The following is a 15,240-nucleotide window of genomic DNA, read 5'->3' as shown; positions in this document are numbered from 1 at the left end:
AGGAGCTAATTTTGAACGCCTCCTGTTCCTTTCCTGCTTCTCTTCAGAAGATGGAGTATGTCAGAAACACACAGCTAGGGTGGAGACCAGTAAGGACAGTCACCTCAAAAATCCAAGATACCACGTGTGTAGTGGAAATTGCATCAGAAACGTTCTACTTATGTGAAACATTCCAGAGTTTGATTTTCTGTGAAAAGGCAGATTTTGAAAGTAGTTCTATTCACAGTGTCTGACAAGCATAATTCGGGGAACTTTTCACATTCTTGTTGAGTTGAAACAGTGAACTGCTACTCCTTTCCAGGAGACGTCCAAAATTCATAACATACGAAGGCCTGAAGTGTCATAATTTTAAAGTTAGATTTTGACAGTATCAGGCAACTGCCAGCTTTATGTTGAATGTTACATACTGATGTAGTTATGGAATCCGAAATAAATTCAGGTTTACTGTCCAGAAAGAGCGAAGTTCATACATCACCCTAGCCCTCCCTTCCTTTGTTATTAGGAGCAATAACTACACATGGATGAACACACTTTAGAAGTTCTTTTGTTTGTTGTTTTTTCTTCCCCCCATAAGAAGTTACCACAGGTGTAAAGCAAGTAGAGTTTGAAAATAATACCAATTAGATCTTCAGTGTTGAAAATAAGAAATGAAAGTGAGGAAGACATGAAAAAAATGGGAAATACTACAGCAATTGAAGTTAAAAAAGAGCTGCTTGGAAATTGTAAGCAGTCTCAGCGTAAGGCTGCCTAAGGAACTGATACCCACTGAAGAAATTCTCTGTTTCCCTTCTCAGAACTATGCACATTCACTAACCACAAATTTGCAGAACAGAAAAAAAAAAAAAAAAAGACTTGTAACACTCAGCTTTAATACATAGCTCCTTTAAAAAGGCAAGAGACCATCTTTTTCTCTCCAAAGACAATTGATGTTACATTAAGTGCTAGTCATCTCATTTTTCTTTATAACCTCAAAGGACATTCATGTTGCATTGAACTTAAAAACTACTCACACTCCCCAAGAACGGGGTATTTAAAACCTAAGAATATTTGGTTCTGCCTTAGTGAAAATGCAAAAAAAAAGAAAAAAAAAAAAAGCACCACCAAACACCTTAATTTTCAAGTGCCATCAAGTTCACATTGTCACTTTGCTTCACTTCCGTAACATTCTTAGTCTTGTACTTCCACTGTGCTACTACTATTCATTCTACTGCACTAATTACATTAATGGGACCCAACCCTGTGCAAATGAAGCTGCATATGGGAGCAGAGAAAAGGAAAATGGCAGCATATCAGCAAAAATCATATGAAATAAGTTATACTGTGCATTTTTTTGTTCTCTCATGGTAGCTAGATTTCCAACCATTTTCCTCAAAAATCTCCAGTCTGATTTTGCAGCTCTGTAAAGTCACTTTCCAGAAATCCTCTCTTGTCCCCACTCTCTCAGAAGAGCTATGGCCAATGAACTAGATTATCATAAATTCAGCAATCAAATTTACATGGCTCTGGAGATGCAAGTAAAATAGGCATTGTATCTTCATTTCTTTTGTCATACTTTATCAACCTCTTTCTCTGCTGGTGGTAAAAGTCAATAAAATCCTATTAACACTAAGATCTTGTATTAAGTTTGACAGTATACAAATTACATGGGTTTTCATTTCAAATGTGAGCAGCTTGAGATACTCTGGAGTTTCACTGTATAAAATTGTTAAAGTTTGAATAAAGCTGATAAAATAATTTGAATGTATTTTTCTCCTCTCCTTTCAAAGAAGGCAGCAGAAACAAATCTAACAAAGAAAAATCCTAAAATCCTTTCTGAGAGATTCACATTAGCCTAACCAGGAAAATTGGAAGAATCATAACAGATATATGTTTAGAGCAAAACAGTTATCTGATCTCTCCATTGGCCTGATCCAACTGCTATTTCAAAATAAAACAATCCTTCCTATGGACTCCAAGGAGTTTGTATCAAGCTCTATTGCTCTCTATAATCACAAGTAACCACTCTAGCAAAACAAGTAACACAGGCTAAGAGAAAAAGGCTTAAAACAACTGAACCTTTAAATAGGTAAATAAAGATTCCAGCAGCTGGGATGAAGCTGGCACCTGCAGAAACAGCAATCAAGGGTATGGCTGACCAGCTGGCAAATGAATTAGGAGTTATTCCAGAACAAACCTGGGGACAAGTCTAAAGCTATTCCAGCAACTGGGCAAGCTGCCATAATTTCTGCACTTATTCACCTCATGATTTAAATTCCCATTAACTATTATTTGAAGAAAACAAAACACCACTCCCAGCTTGTGCTATTCTTCCAGTACTAGCTTTCTTCACTGAAAGACAGTTTTCATAGTTTCCCTCCAAGAGGAGCATGGCAGCAGAATGCATTTGAGCAAGACATAGAAAACTCCCCCAAACAGGAAATACATCAAATGCAGCTGACTTTGGAAAAAAAAAAAAAAAAGAACAAAACACACAAGGAACCAAGTTCACCCAATTTCAGGAAAGCCTCCAAGAATGAGCAACATACACGTCTGACTTCCTGACTAGCCTATCTATATTCTACCTTCATAGAGAAAAAAAGGGGGAGAATATAAACAAGAAATAGAAGGATGAATAGAAGAGAGAAACGTAATAACAGCAAATGAAAACTAGGGAGTGGGACATGGATAAAAATCAGCAGAGATGAAGGCTAGGCAGAGAAGAAATAAGCAAAGCAGCAGCTGTGGGAAGCATCCCTGTACTTTAACCTCTTTCCATGGAAACGTACTTGACCTCATTTGATGTGGATTGTGAGCAATAGCAAAGTCACTATTAGAATGAAGGGCAAGAAGGTTTTAACACAGCTTTAGGTTAGATTCTGACATTCTTCTCAAAATCTTTTCTAAACTTACAGTCCTATTTCTGAACTAATAGAAAATATCCTTTATTCCTTGCAAAAGATATTGCAGAAGTACTTTTTTTTTTTTCTTTTCCTGTCTTATACATAAGGTCTTCACAAATATATCCCTCCCCTCCAATTCAATGTAATTGTTACTTTGAACAGAATTTGAAATACAGGAAGGAGCCTCACTCTTGGATTTCATTGCTAGTTTTGCATTACTCTTGTTATTGAAGTTAATGATCAAAACTTTTTTTTTTTATTAAAAACACACACTAACACTACACATTTGCCTTTTAAGCAGTTTCAAATTCTGTCAGAAATGTAGTACCTACTGGACATCCAAATTTTTTTCTGATTAATTAGTTTACTGAATCAGGATTACACCACTCAACTAGATGAGCTGACCAGAAAGTAATTATGCATTAACTGTCACTCTTTTCAATACAATTAAAAATATCACATAGAATTCACGGCTACCCAGATTCCTTAGATCACCACTCTTACTGCATGTCCTGGACTGTTCACAAGACATAGTGGGAGGCTTTATTTTGAAGCAAACATTGCCTCTAGTAAGGATGTTTGCACACAGCAATAACTTGCCAGCATTTAAGGCCAGAAGCATTAAAAACACCCACTTATAAACATTCAAATGTATCTTTCTTCGCCTAGAAATTGTACTTGGTGTGCAAGAGAACTTTTTCTGCTTCAAGTAATTGGCTGAATAAACCAGTTAGACACATGAGCAGTGCATCAAGCATCTGTGGACACTTTAAAGTTGCTGCTCTGACATCTGATGCTGTCTGCTGTTGTGTTGTCCTTGAGCTCAGGGTACAAGGACAGAGTGACAATTCTGTGAATTCAGCACTACAGTTAATTTGTTGGCACAATGACTTCTCTGCGTTAAGTGGTTAGTAGTACAATCTTGCAAGTTTAAGTTTCTTCCTAAAGAGCAAGATAAAAAGATGCCTTTCTATGGCACTTAGAGAAATCTGCAGTACAGGTATAACTCCAGGGGTGAAAACTGAGAAATATATGCAAATTTTCATTTTTTAAATGGCAGCCTACCTAAGTTGCTGATTAAAAGTTAGAATAGGCTAGTCAAAGCATTTCTATTGTAAATCCACACCCTAATACCAACCTTAGTGTTTAAGGTCAGGATTTGAAAATTAATATCATAAAACCAGGAAAACACAAGCATTTGAAAGCTTTTCATCCAAAAACATTGCTTGACCTTCATACTACATCAGCTGATCAAACTTTGCATTCAAAGCTACAATCACAGTATGTATGATCTGGTGAGCCACATTCCTTTACTCCAGGCATAGTTTATTTCTGAGCAACAAGTACAGAGAATAGGTTAAGCACTCAAATCTCTAAAGAAAAGGTGGAAGCCATCTTCATAATGTTCCCCAACAAAAAATTAAATAACCATACACAGTCAAGTTATAAGTGAAATGTAAGTGTAGTGCATAGGACTAACCTCTGCCTCCTTGTGATACTGTTATGAGCAATTCACTTTCAGCTTTATATCAGTAGGGATCTCTTCAATATGCTTTGGTATTTTACTGCTGCACTGACTAACTTAATACAGCATGCAACTGCTTTTATTCTCAGGCTCATCAGTTTTATGTTTTTATTTACTTGCCATAAGTTTTACCTCTGATGGTATTCAACACAGGCAGCTCAGAATAAGCTGTATTTTAAAAGATATTGGTTGACAGTCTCTGATTTTGTAAAAGCCAACTTCCAAAAAAAAAATAATAATAATAATAATTATCTGTGAGCTTATTTTGTTTTTATAAATACATAGCACAACAGTCAAAGGGGAGAAAAGAAGATACAATGAGACTCCCCACCACCACCACATTTTCCAGCTTGTGGAAACACCCTGTTGTGCTCTTGCAAAGGTTTATTTTGTACACTCTGCTGGAACAGGCACTTTCGTTTCCTTGCTGCAAAACCTGACAACACAATGGCCTAGTATAGGGCTAGATGTCACAAAGTGACAGAAGCCTGTTGATCTTCACATCCACCTGTACGTGCATTCAATCACACACCTACATTCTACCAAGGAGAGGGCAGGGTGTCTCCGGCATGTTCCACTATTCCAAACTGGTTGCTTTTGCTTATCCTGCAATTTCAAACAGTGCTAGGAAACCCTAACTGTGCTACAGCTTAGAAGTGACAAATAAGAATATTTTCAGTTTACCACTATTGTAACTGGAATGATTTTGCCTCACCTACCAGAGTAAATGATTTTCTATGATAATCAATTGTCATATCAACTGCTAAACTTGTTACTATTTAGCAGCACCCTTTTGCAAGTGGACGACAATATTCTATTAGGCTCAAGAGCTAAAAGTTAAGGTTGTCATTGGAAAGCATTATCTAATAACTGTTCTGTGATCCTCCCATGGAAATAGTTAATATGTTGAAGATACCCCTAAATAATGAAGTTGAGCCAAAAGTCCATTAACCATTTGGACTTGGGAAAAATTACTACCCAGATAGAAAGAAACACCACACCAATTAGAAAGCCTTCTACAAGTAGATAACTAGCCATAAGTTTAAAGTATGGATCTTCGAAAGGAATATTTATCAAACAGGTTATATTTCTGAAGTTCAGTTATACGTTTTAAGATTCTATTCTTTCTTAACAGCTAGTCAATTTTATCTAGGCTTTGAGACTTATCAGATTTTAAGATAAAACTATATATTCAGACACTCTCCAACCTGTTCTGATTAGTTGATTAACTTAAAGTTGTTGTTCCATATGAATCTAGTATGTTGGAATTCTTGACTGTATCTCCTCTATGAGAAGGAAAACTAAGAATGAAAATATTAAAAGTATTGACCTTTAAAATAGAAGTATTTTGCAAGGTAACAAGAAAAATCGTGTTTAGGCACACATCTGATTTAATTTCTTAGTTATTTCCCTATACTCTTCCCCCTAAAACCAGCAGAACTAATTCATCAAGCCTCTGCCTTCCTTCGCTCCTGTATGCTTTCAATGATTCAACAGGAACTGTCAAACACCTGGTGTTTTGCTTTTCCAGAGTAGTCCAATTATCATTTGGATTGCATCAAAGTTAGGTTCTTTTTACAAATGGCTCAGCTGTCCTCACTTGAGATCATTCTTCATGCTGAGACAGTGGCTCTCAAAAAAGGGATGGTGTACATGTCCGAAACAAGTTTTATCTGTCTTTTTCAGCTTTCCTAGATTTGTAGCTACCCCATGTAACTGAGGGTGGGAAACATAACATGAGAATCAGAAGCTCCAAGGAGATAGAAAGCTCTCATTACAGAAAATAAAGGACAACAGGGCAGTTCTAAAAACCAGTGAGAATCATTCTAATAGAGGCATAGTACAGGTCAATCTCCACTGGATCAACAGCTAGGGGCACTTCTGTTCAACAAACCCCTCGTCACACCCTCCCCCCCATCCTTTGCATTGTCACACAAAAAACACCCACAACCACACCATCCCCACTCCTTTCCAAATGTGCTCTAGAAAACTTACAAAAGCATTCAGAGAATAGCTTAACCTTCTTCCAGTCATAATACCATGTAATACCTCCAGACAAACGCAGAGACTATTCCATGCAGTAGTATAAGTATTGGTTATGGCTATTAGTCAATATATTATGAATAGAAAATGAAACAATATGCCCAAGTGTGGAATATTGTTAAAACAAGATTTTAAACCAGAACTTAAAGAGCTTTTCCTGTGCCTAATGTCTATTTAGGAGTGTACTTCAAGAGTAATAGTGCAAAGTAAAGTGTGCAGCAGCAAGTGACCAGCTACATCAAGTTTTAATTTTATTTTTATCATCATCCATTTTACGACACTGACCAGTTTTTAAAAAGGCAGCTCTTGTTATAAAAAGATTTTTTTTCTTTCAGCCTCTATTCCCATATGTTTACAGTATCTGTTCATAGACTTTTTAAATCTAAATTCTTTGATATCCAACCAGCTACTTCTGCACAACTTTGTAAACTGAAATCTAAACCCCATAGGAAAAAGAACAAATCAGTTCTTTAATAGAGTACTTTTGGTAACAATTTGCTATGGACAGTCACGTTCACTGCTTTGTTTTTCAGTGCTCCAGAACATCACAAGTTTAGAAGACAGACAAATGGATAATAGAATTCAGCATTTTGCTGATGTGTTTATAGTCGTCATTTCCGAGTAATAAACATGAATAGTTCTGTTTCTGAATAAAGATTCCAGAGAAAGGTTCTGGATGTACTGATTGAATGTGGGTACTTATTTCTCCTAACAAACACTGCTCCTGAAGTAAATGCAAGTCTTTTTGGACTTTATTGGACAAGTCCTATAAAGAGGTATCTTCTGGATTTAGATCCTCCTTGTACATAAGAACCAAGAAATAAGCTTCAGATTCAGTTCAGAAATCCACCATTTATACAGGCACATTAGGCTAGGAATTTTTAAGTGAGAGATGCAGAAAAATCCCATTCATTCTTTGAATGGTTTTAAAAAGAACAAAGCTATCAAAGCACTCATGAATTTGTTTGTGAAATTATGCCTTATGTTGTCTACCTAGCTATCTGTTCTCTCCACACAGATAGTCCCAAACTATTTCATTCTACCCAACAATAGACTAGTTTTGTGTGTTAATATTTCATCCACCCATTTCCAGTCCTTCTAGACAAGAAATCCATGCCAACTTCATTATAAATCAATGAAATAAAATAATCGTCCTCCATTTGTGGTTGATATAAAAATCTTGAAAATTAAATCCACTTGGAAAACACTTTGGTAAGAGCAGAAAACCAGTACATGAAAATTGCTTCAAATTGTTAACCTATCTTCAAAATACATAACACATACTTTTCAGAAAACAGGAGTTTAAGAAGCTTGATAGGAAAAGAAGCTGTGAGGAATAAAAAAAGTTTCTGTAACTGCATTAATTTCTCCTACTACTATTTTTTCCTACTACTAATATTGAATAACCATAATTTATTACTTGTTTATGGTAAACCGTGCATTAAGTGCAAAAATTTAGACAGATCTTAGAACAAATGTAGTACTACATTTTCAAAACAAGCTACACAACACTCTATTTTGAAATAAGGCATTGAAATGAGAACAAGTAATCTTCCCAATCAAAGGCAAAAGTCGACTCAGGAACTATGTAGAGCTGAGAAGCAGATATCAGCACAACTACTGATCACCGAGCATTAAAAACAAGGCCAAACATGGATCAAAAGAATTCTTTAGTGTGTCAAGTATTTAAAGAATGAAGTCCAAATTTAATAAGACGCAGTTCTGAAAGCAAGTACTTCATTTAAACTGCTCATCTTACCAATAGTCCTAAACCCCATCCACAAAATAGTATTTAAACCTGTATTATTTCTTCAGGAAAGGGGTCTTCACAGATCTCTCTTCCTCTCAGCTCAGAATTTTAATTGGAGCTGAGTTCTGCAAGCTAACTAAATGATGCATGAATGTGTATAGATTCAAAGTTCAATTTCTTCAATCAAAATCTGGAAGGCATTGCAAAGTAGGCCTGGCAAAAGAAAAAAAAAAAAAAAAAAGAAAGAAAAACAGCATCTGCTAATATTAAACTCAGACTTTGCCACTCCAAACAGAATTACAAAACCTCATCTAATGACAGAATAATTAGGCATACATAGAGCAATCATTGGCACATTGTCAGAAATAGGGTATTTAAAAAAAAGAGATACAACTATCAGCAGTTTCACTAGTAAGTCTCTAGCATTTGCTTCCCCCGACTAACTCTAATCAATGAGTCAACTGCAGCAGGTCGAAAGCAACTGTGATAAAATGCCACCTTATGAAGTAACTGCCTTCATAGATCTTACCAAATGAGTCATAAAACTATTCATCAATATCACTCCTTGTGCAGTACAGCACCGTTATGAGGTAAGCTCAGGGAGTTCTCTGATCAGAAAAGCTTACTCAGTTATTCCATTTGCAGGCTATAAATCATGATTTCTTACATTCCATACCACCATTAAGTAAGGCATGAAAACCTCCACTATCATTAGTCAACAGCTAACAAGCCATTAACATTTTCATTAACAGTGTTGACAAATTCAAATTGATTATAAAAGCTCATTCATATCATATCCTTAAAAAATGTGAACTAGAAGATCATTAAGTTGTCAGGCTGTTGCATTCTATATCTTCTATATACATTTTCTTAAAAAAAAGAAAAAAAATCAACATTAGTATTTCCATGTACTTCTGAAGCATACATGATGTATGGTTATCTTCTAGCCCCCCCAGATTTTTGATTTGCCACTGCTATATTAACTTACAAGTTTACGGTCAGTAGCTATGCGATGTTCCAACTTCAGCCTGCTTAATGAAATGTTACATACACATGAAGGAACCACCCCAAAAACCTTGGGTTCCTCTCACCCCTGGGAACAGAAGAAAAAAAGTGGAGAGATGGAAAAAGATGTCAGTTCAGCACTCAGAAGGTTCCAGAGAAACTGCTAAAACCAGTTCTCTTAAAGTACAGAGATGATCTATTTAATTCCCAAAATTATTTAGGAATTTTATCATCTATGCAATCAGACACACATTTCAAAAGTTACATCTGCTCTTTTCTTAGAGTATCCTTACCTAGTTATACACCTTCACCCCACCCACTCCAAAATATCCTTTAGTTTCAACAGAATGTACAATGCAGTAAAAAATAAATAAATAAAAAAAATAAAAAGCTGCTTTTTACTCTGGACTTAGAAGGAAGACTAATACAGAGTAAAAACAAGAAGAGGCATGAATCAAAACCCACACTGGGCAAATTTCTCAGAAGATCATTCAGACAATCAATAAAATTCAGATTGGGATTTGTGAGACTATGGAGATACTACCAGCTGGAGTAGAACTTCTATAACAGCAAGTGTGTATTTCGATGTGTTTAGGCATCTACTTACACAGGAAGAAAAAAAATGGTCAGAGTAATTTTGAATTTAGACTTCCACATTTTTGAAGACATTGGAGAATTTCAGCTATAAAGTCCTTAAGACAGCGTTTTCCTAACCAGAATTAAATTTAAAAAGAAGGAATAGTTGTGCAGAAATATGAAAAAAGAAGAAACTTTAAGAACAGATTATTATTTCAGTTAACAATAGCGAAATCAGTACTGGAGCTATTACACACCTACCTTATAATATAGTTTTGCACATGTAATTAATGTTAATGCCAGTTGAAAAAGAACATCTACCTAGTCAGCTATTTCATACACGTTTTTTTTGTATAAGGAAAGAGGTGCCTTGAGTCACCATAAAAAGTAGAAGACCTGATTTACTTAAATATATTATTAGAAAAAAAAATCTGCCTTCAGATTTCTCAGCAAAATTGACATGGACTTCCAAATACTGCGTTTAAAGAATGCCTTTTCTGTTAAAACAGCAAAACTTTTGGTAATTAGGTAATAATGTAAAAATATTTGGCACATACAGTTAATTCAGAGCAGAATTTCTCAGCTGCTGATAGTTTTAATGCAAATTACCTCAAAATGGCTTTCATAACTTGCAATGCATCATTCCCCCCAGCAAAGCCCAAATAAGAAACTACAAAGAAATAAATAACATAGAGCTTGCTCCTTCAGTTTAGGTGAAGACAAAAATAAAAGGCATTTATAAGTTTACTACAGAGAAAGTAATTCAAAGTCTACCTCAATTCACATCATTTAACATTCATGAGATGAACATTTTCCCATATCTGACTTGCCATAAAATAGAAGTACCCAGAATCACATATTCAGTTAGGGAAATGCAGATCTTTTATAGTTGCGGATTTAGAGCAATCTGAGACAAACATCATTTATCAGATAAAGACTTCATTATTTTTTATTATTAAAAAATACAAAACACATATATTGCAGAAAAGCTGCTGCTACTACCTGTACCACAGGCAGAAAATTGCCTGGGGTACAATGAGCCTCTGCACATGCTCCGTGGTCAGATTTACTTAGGCTCTAATCAATATGTTCCATGCATCTTGTCTATATTGGAGCTCTTATTACATGCTCAATTGATTCACTGAACAACAGCAAGCTGTAAAAGGCTGTACTCCTGTGGATAAAGCAGATGTTGTTCTGACCTCCACCCACTGACTCAGACAGCGAGTTTTCTGTCTGCCTTCAGTAAAGAAAAATATCCCAGCTACGTGTTTTGCCCTTGCACAGTAGTTATTACACTCATTATACAAAAGTTCATGCTAACTAAGAAACAGAACCACACCCACAACAACTGCCACAAACATCATAGTAAGCTACCTATTCCTAGCAATTTTAGGGAAGTTACCTGGCTAAGATTTTGTAAACACACAGACCAAGTTCAATAAGAGAAAACCTAAAGCAGAGTTGACTTTAGCTTCTGAAATTAATATGAGCTATAGATTAACAAGGAAATACTGCCATGTTATAAACATTATAGAATCATAGCAACCTAGAAAAGTTTCTATTACATTAATTGCTACCTTTAAAATTAAGGCAGCATAAAGAGTAGGAATAAAGCCCATTTAATAGTAAGCCAAAATACAAAAATATTCCTCTTCTCCCCACCCCTCATCTCTCCCCGCTTCTTTAGGGAAGAAGAGAATCTGAAAATAAATAAATGAAGAAATAAGAAGTAAATTAGGAAGGAGGTACAGAAAAGATCCCAGAGTTAGCAATGATCAAGGAAATAAAGATATAAAGTGAGAGTTGCAACATTAAAGGATAGCATATTGCTTTCAACAACATCTGATGTAAAGAAAACTAAACGCAAATGGAGATATTGATATACAAAGTATTTGCTATATTTAGAAGAATATTTAATAGGTTAATCTGAACTCTGAGAAAGCTGAGAAATAAACAGAAGTCCCAAAGTTTATATAAAAAAAGCTAAAGAGCTCTTAAGCTTACTACAATACAATAATCTTTATTTCTATACTATGAGGATCACTATGAGTATCTTCAAAGGACAGACAAAACAAATCCATAAGAAAGGTATCAGTAAGACATCTACCTTTTAAAACAAGAACATGCGTGAGAGATAAAGATATTCACAACTACTTCACCCTATAAATATCACAAGAATTGGAAAAAACCCTTAGGAAATTTGATGAAATTTTACTACCTTGAAGAATTCGTAGTCTGCTTGCAAAAACACATACATCCACCTCTCTCAAAAAAAATACTTCCAGCTAAATACTTCATACCTAAAACAATCCACACGCTGATTCAGGGAGAGCAAACAATCACAGAAACTAAGGCATTTGCCATTTAGCTTCAATAGACACCTGTGAGCCTAAGGAATTTAAATGAAGCTCAGATGTTACAGTTACTTAACACAATTCTCTACCAGATCAGGGTTTAATTCTTGACAGATGTGTTACCATATTTAAGGAATTTAGAGTATCAGGTGGCTATTATGTTAAAACCAAGCTGGAGTGTTTGGTTAGTGGCCTTTCTATGATTATGCATGTGACCCAGGTGCTTGAAATCCATTTACTCAGGATTAAAGCTTAATCCTGTTTCTAGTGATGTCAACAGGACTGTACTGTAAATATATATTTCAGAGCCCTAGTTATCATTAAAAAAAAAAAAAAAAAGTGATTTGATATGGATAGAATAAAAAAAAAAAATATCTGGTTTCTTTATCCCTAATACATATTGACTGTATGTTCCTTTCTCATGTGTTTTGATCTGTCTTCTATCAGATCCCACTGTGTCTCACCCTTCCAGCTTCTCAAGTACAGAGTATCTAACACAAAGAATCAGAGCACTTTCTCTTGGAGTCTCTGCAAGAGATTAGTGCACCTGTGAAGGTTCTGACCCTTGCTACTACTACCCTGGAGGGACAGGGGAAGAGTAGCAGCTACATACTTCAAAGCTGATTTCTTGGAGAATTTTTTACAGGCTAACCCAGACAGCTTTTACAATATTTCTGATAGTAAATAAACCAAGGAAAATCTCATAGACAGTGTGATTTGTAATAAGTAAAATTCTAGGTACATGGTAAACTTCCTAAGGTACCATCTGTGTACATACATATTCATAAAGAGGTTAGGGAGGGAAGAAAGATGTTTCTCCTCCTTCTTTCCTGTGTGTTTTGAACCAACCAGTTCTAAATCCTTTGTGTAAACCAAACTAGATCAAAATCCACATGCTATTTCAGTTTAGTAAAGACTCTGAATCAATTTGGAAATAGTGTTTTATAAGGATTTGAGGATTTACTGTGCTATTAGAATGTTATTTTAAAGTACATATTCCAATGAAACTATTTTTGTGTGTGCGATTAATGAAAATATTATTTTTCCCCCTGTCCTTGTGGAACTATCAGGTGTACTACTACTATGTAACAGTTCGTATAATATGTTTATTCCTTTTAACTGCCACTATTATGTTTGAAAAAAATACTTATAAAAATTATATAAGAAATAAAGTACATAACAAAAGTTAACAAAACTCATCAGCATAAAGACAAGAAAACATAGTACCAAGCAATCAATTGCAAATTGCTGTTTTGTAGTTTAAGAGTTGTATGGCCATCTTAAATCTTCCCATAGAAAGGAAAAGGGAGAAAAGCCCATCAAAACTGCAGCCCTTCATTTGAAATATATTATGGACTAGGACAATGAAAAGTTACCTTGTTTGGTAACAGGTGATTTATTCTACCCTAGCTGGTACTCCATAACTTCTGATGTATTCTTCAGTATGAATGTAAGCTGGTTATTTTTGTTGTTGGGTGTGGTTGTTGTGTTGTTTTTGTTTTTTTTTTTTAATGTTAATTTGTTAAAAATCCTGGCTTCTGTAGCTCAGATATGTAAAGAAACGTGAAACATGCATGATTGCACCATCAAAGAGCTTTCATTATTCCTTATTTTAATGTAGTACGAAGTGGAGTGCTGCCCTGATTACAGGTGCCTTTACTGCACTATATTTATGTTATATGCTATGTTACGTATAAATTCTGTTAAGTCTGTTCTGAATTTTATCATCACCAAACAATATGTATCACCAAATTATGTTAGAAGAAGAGCTTTTATCTCCTGTTCACGAGCAGCTCTTGTTTCAGACTCCGTTTTTACCAGAAGATCTCCTTGCAAAAAAATGACCTATTTTTTCAAGATTGCCTGGTTTTGGAGGAGAGCACAAGGTGATGGAATGGATGATACATAATGACTGTGGTATATCTGAAACTTCTAAGTGTTTCTGAAGGCAAAACAAGAGTGAGCAGACTGAAATTGGGACCTAAGAGGCCCACCCTCATTAGATTCAGAACTTTGAATTTTCATACCCATCTCATGAGGCTGCACTGGAACAACAGATTCAGCTCCTAGGGCCAGACACAGCATACATGTGTGATGGGAATATCCTCTCACTCATCTTGGCAATTCAGACTCAAAGCACAGGCCTAGGAGGGAGTGTTTGGTTGCTATTACTGTATTTTGTCCAAACAAGCACGTCCCACTGTAGGCCCACTGGAAGAGTGGCTGTCCTGGAAGAAGAAGCATAATTATTTAGGGAGGCCAAGTTATGTTTTCTTCCTATTTCAGGTTTCTGTTTATCCTATTAGGATGATTGCTGGTATGTCTGTTGGTGGTCAGAATGCCAGCTTATGTACTCACTCATCCACAATACACACATATGTTCATCAGTATAAGTGCTAGTAATATAAAAAACACATCATTACAAACTTTTGATTTTAAATTAAAGCAGTTGATGATGGCTACACAGAAGCAATTTTATTTGTAATCCTACCATGGCTAGCAGTAAAATTATTAGAGTATACTCTTTCTTTAATATATATATTTTTTTCTAATTTGAATTTCACTTTCCTCTCCCACTTGTACAAAAGTCTAGCACTACAAAGCCAATGAAACAAGAAACATTATTTTATGAACAAGCTGTCTCACCAGAGATTGAAAGAAAGTAAATGGTAAAATATAAATACCCAAGTCTTTCTTTAACTCCATACTTAGATTTCTTTTTGTTTTCCCTGGGCAGCTGCAGGAGCTTCATTTTAGTCTTTAGCTATTTCTATCAGCGAAAGAAAATGAAAGAAACTGCTACAATTACTTGTCAATCCTGCCATTTCTCAATGCTCAGTAAGTAGTTCTGTGATTCACTCCAAGCGGGCTTCAGCTTAGGTCAGGATGTGAAAAATATTCTTGTCTTAAGCTTAAGAAAATGCCCATGTTTACAGGTAATCAAAGCCAGGCTCCATCTCTGGAACACACATGTTACCCGATATTAAATTTGAAAGAGAAAGTCTATAATCACATTATGTTCCATCTGTGGGTGTAGGTGTAGATAATCTTATTCACTCAAGTGGAGGATTGGAGAAAGTACAAAAGAAAAGCATATAGCTGAGG

Source organism: Netta rufina (genome assembly GCF_964035555.1).
Source record: "Netta rufina genome assembly, chromosome: 16".
NCBI lineage: Eukaryota > Metazoa > Chordata > Aves > Anseriformes > Anatidae > Netta > Netta rufina.
This window is presented reverse-complemented; position numbering follows the sequence as displayed.